The sequence below is a fragment of the Rhagoletis pomonella genome, unplaced genomic scaffold, assembly GCF_013731165.1.
Source record: "Rhagoletis pomonella isolate Grant_MI unplaced genomic scaffold, Rhpom_1.0 Rhpom_scaffold_01134, whole genome shotgun sequence".
Lineage (NCBI taxonomy): Eukaryota > Metazoa > Arthropoda > Insecta > Diptera > Tephritidae > Rhagoletis > Rhagoletis pomonella.
In genome coordinates this window covers 25,401-30,480 of record NW_023459688.1, presented here as the reverse complement: position 1 = coordinate 30,480, position 5,080 = coordinate 25,401, and positions in this window count along the sequence as shown.

The window sequence follows — 5,080 nt, the reverse complement described above, 5'->3', positions numbered from 1 at the left end:
TCCTCAATCAAGCTAATTTTATCTAAAAACAACTCGAGCGCTAAGGAATCCCCATCATGGATGAAAAAGTAGGTACAATTGTACCTTCTTCCGACGTTTGATGACTTAAAGGCACATTAGGTACAGTCACTAGATTTTAGGTACAATTATCTTTTGATCAGATGTATTTTTAGTTTTTTTTTTCTTTTTCCTTTACCGTGCTAATATATTTACTTGTAAGCACGGGAGAAGCCTCGCTTTTATTTTGAAGAATAAATAATTCTAAAGAACAGTGGCCAAAAGGAAGAAATTAAAAAAGTCATATTATGTATTATCTTAAACAATTTACATTGCATTCAGAGCAGCCACTACGAAAAATTAACACTTTACTTAGCTATCATGAAATTCGTAATTTTTTTCTACTAATTTTAACGCTTATTTTCACTAAGTCAAATTCAGTGGCATTTGCGGTCAAATGAGTGAAAACATATTGTCAAATGGGACTAAAAAATGGTCGTTTGATTGATTTAAATCAGAATAGGCCTTCAGGCGTGTACATGCGCTGCTAAAGCGGCTATTTTCTAAGGTTTTGGCCCATAATATCATCGATAAAGGTAGGTATAAAGGATAGAAAGTTGTGTAAAAATATGTCAACAAATTTTATTGTCAAAATATGACATAATGAAAACCACCCTTTATTCGCCCATACAGTCCAGTGTCTAGTATGTCTTCATTTTCATTTCATTTTATTTATTATAAAATATAACATTAGCACAATAAGATCCCAATGATCTTTTATAGTACAACTGTAACTTATAATAAAGAATTACAATATGTTAATGTTTAAAATTAAGTAATATATAAGTCAAAAACAGGAACAACAAAAACTTACAAAACTCTATAGAGAATCACAGGTGGAGCATAAGGAAAAACATAAGAATAATGTATTGATTACCCTATACCTAACTAGATAGCGAGCCTCAGAGGAAAGGGTATAACTTTGGATATGAAATAGCATTTTAACGAAAATAAGAATACAAAACACTCTTAAAGTTGCTTATGTTCAAACTATTACGAATATGAGATGGAATCGAGTTCCAGGTGCGAATAGCATTAACAAAAAATAGTCCTGCAGATGTTAGATAATTATAGTTGGGCACGATCAATTCCGTTAGGCGCGCAGATTTCGGGAAAGACAATTTTTCAATCATAAGGCGAAATAGAAAAATGCAATTTCTAGCCTTCAAGTATTCAAAAATACCGCATCCCAGGAGCAGTGATTTCCATTCAGATATATGATCGTATTTCGCCAACCCAAAAACATACCGCGTAACGTGATTGAATACCACATCAATTTTATGAGCAGATTGTGAGTCCAGCTTACTGTAGATTAATTCCGAGTAACATATTATAGGCAATATTAATTGAATGGCGAGTTTACGACTAATGCACACCGGTGTAAAAGTAGCAGACATTCTTAAATTCCGCAGAGTATAATATACTTTGCCGACAACGGAATTAATATGACCAATGCAGGTTAAACTAGTGTTTATAACAAAACCTAGGTTAGTTACTTTTGACACAAACTTAAGGGACTTATCACCAATGTACAGAGAAGGCATCACATTACAATTAATATTTCTTTTACATACTGGTAAAACAAATGATTTTTCACTATTAAGACATAGACCGTTTCTCACAGACCATGAAGATATAGACGACAAATCACTATTGAAATACGCGACCAAATTAACCACATCGTCATGAGCCCCGGACAAATAAATTTGAATGTCATCCGCATAAGCATGCATTTTTGCATGTTGACAAGTATTAAATATGTCATTAATGAACATGCTAAATAGTAATGGTCCCATAATAGAGCCTTGGGGTACACCCGTTGTTAGCGGTCTAAGTTCGGATACTTCATAACCAATTTTTACTCTCTGAGCTCTTCCGGACAAGTAGCTTGTCATTAATCGGACAGCAAGTTCACTAAACCCAAAATAATTCCTAAGTTTAGAGCAAAGTAGGTCATGGCTAACCGAGTCAAAAGCTTTGGAAAAGTCTAAAAGGCATAATAGTGTCAAATTGTTTTTATCAAAGGATATCCGTATGTCGTCAAGTATTTTAATCATAGCTGTGGAGCAGCTGTGTTTAGCTCTAAACCCTGACTGAGATGGAGACAATAACCTGAATTTGCTGAGATGACAATATATTTGTTCAGACATTAAGGACTGTACTTTAGACAAGACAGGCAAGATACTAATTGGACGGAAGTCACAAGGACTACATGCAGATTTATTTTTAGCGACTGGAACCACTGTTGCAATCTTCCAAGCATCAGGGAAGCATGAGGTTGTAAAACAATGGTTAATGATGTGAGTCAATGTAGGTAAAATGAGCGGCAAGATTACTTTAACAAACCTTAATGGAATTCCGTCTTCACCAATTGCGTTGGATCGTATTTTGTTAGTACATCTAGCTACATCAAACTCGGATACAACACTAAACTCAAACATTTCACAATTCGGTGTAAGGGAGCACGAGAAGGGGGGGCTGTGGTGAAGGTAAGCAGGAGGAAGTACGATTAATGAAGAAATCATTGAGAGCTTCAGGCTCGAGTAGGCAATTTGTGCTGTCACTAATATGTACTCGGAGACTTTTCAAGTTTTTCCAAAGAACATTATTGGGCAGTGATGGATCCAACTTCTTGAGAAAGAACTTGCGCTTTTCCCGTGTAATGACCATGGTGGCTTCATTTCTAGCCGCCCTGAATGCACACCAATTAGAATCTGAGCGATTCTTTTTCCATCGGGAATATGCCGTGTTGCGTTGTCTAATCACAGTTCGCACAACAGAGTAGAACCAGGGACACGAAGATCTCTTTACACATGTTCGTAGCGGAACATGAGCCCGAAGGCTACATAATATATTATCATTCAGAAAAGCAAGTTTCTCATTCACCGTACTAAGTCCCCAGCACACTGTCCAATCGATGCGGGAAATATCGTTTAAGAGACTATTGACATTTAAAAAACGGTAGTCAAATGTGGGGTAGCTATTAACCAACTTATTGCGGTCAAAGTTAAATTTTAAATCAAAAGCACAAAAAATAAGATCATGATCTGAAATAAAGGACATTTGATCAAACTTTAAAACACAAGAAGGATCAGACACAATAAAATAGTCAAGCAAACTTGGACAACAATTACTACCATACCTCGTAGGTATTGACACATTTACAAACGATAGACCAAGAGAAGCCACATCATCCAATAATCTGGTGCTGTAAGAGTCCCTACAAAGTAAATTAACATTGAAATCGCCACAGACAATAATACTGTCATAATTAACAGCAATAGGTGACAAAGCATGAAAATAGTCACAAACTCTAAAACATTTATTGGGGTTGTAGACACACGACAAAAGCACTTTAGACACACAATTAGACAGTTCAATAAGCATATATTCGATATTGGTAATAGCCTCATGTGGAATCAGCTTTGCCGTCAGGTATTTTTTGCAGTATATGGCTACTCCTCCAACCTTTTTCTCATTTCTATCAGACCGGAAAAGCTTATAGTTAGTTATGTCATAATGGGAATCACTAATATCGCTTTTAAACCAAGTCTCCGAAACACAGATTATGTCCACAGACGAAAATTCAAAAGTGCTTCTGACAATATCCATTTTTTCAGAATTTAGGCTGCGCGCATTAAAGTGCACTACATTGAACCCGCTTTGACGACTACATAAAATATTTAACATTGCACGACTACAGCAGCCAATGCTATCCGATTCGCTATTGTTTACATTCATAATAACATTTAGAATAAGCAACTTTAAGACTACAACAAAGATGGGAGAATTTCAATAGAGACAAAGAATAAATGCTGAAGTGCGCTATCTTTACAGTGTTGACAATAAACAAAATAAACAAATGAGCCAAAGGCAATAAAAAACAAAATATATAAGTACAACTAGTTAAACTGCGCGAAGTCCTCCTTACACATAATTTTGGTTGTGCTGTTGTTTCTCCCCTTCTCTTTTCTAACATGTACAAATCAAATTTCATATCTTCTTTAGATGAGAACTATAGCTATTTAACCCATATTCGCTTTTTGATTTCTGGAAATATATTTAAAATGCTTTCGAAGTTACTTACGGCAATTTTATTATTTTCGCTAGACTTGCTGCACCTATTAAAAGGAATCGGATAAGTTATCAGACTAAGATAAGTGTCCCAGTCAGAGATAAAGTGTGTACTCGTATTGAGAGGACAAAATTCTCCAGCAGCAAATGTTCTGAGAATTTAGCAGCATTTGCTCTCAAAGACACGAAATATAAACAGAAGTATGAGAACGCGAAATTTGCAAAAACTTGTAAGCAGCTAAACAGCTGATTCATTTGGTGGGAAAAAATAAAGAATAAAAATGGAAAATAACAATGAATTAACAATTAGTTGTTCCCCAGGAACAAAAAGATTCAAGCAGTTAAGAAACGGAAATTATGATTATTAGACTATAAGCATTGTGAATAAACACTTTTTATTTACTTATTGAAACCTGCAGATCCAAACTGTCATCAGTGTGTAATACAGAAAGTGGCCGGGGAAGATAAAAAGAACCAGAAATGTCTATCTAAGCAGCTGGGGGAAAGGAAAGAGCAGAGGGAAATAGAAAAACTGCTAATAATGAAGTCGATAGCTGATTTGCTGAAAAAGTAAAACCATGGTGATTGCCAAATGAGAATTTGTAATATCCACATAAAATAATACTGAACTTAATTTTATTCATACAAGCTTCTTTATTCCAGGAACAAATCCGGTAAACTTATAGCTGAACACTTTGTTATTTCCTAAAAATTACTAGTTTGTATATGTATACGCTTAAATGAAATGTGTAAGTCTGAACTTAAAATTTATGTTAAACGTTTATTAGGTCGAACAGTGGTCCACAAAATAATAGGAGTGCGATATTTTGACCAGTTTTGCCTTTTTGTCTGTTTATTTAATGTTTATAATTTTTTTATAAAAGTCGCTGACTATACAACAAACACCATACAAATTCAGATTTCAAGCTTTGTAGAAAAATTATAAAAA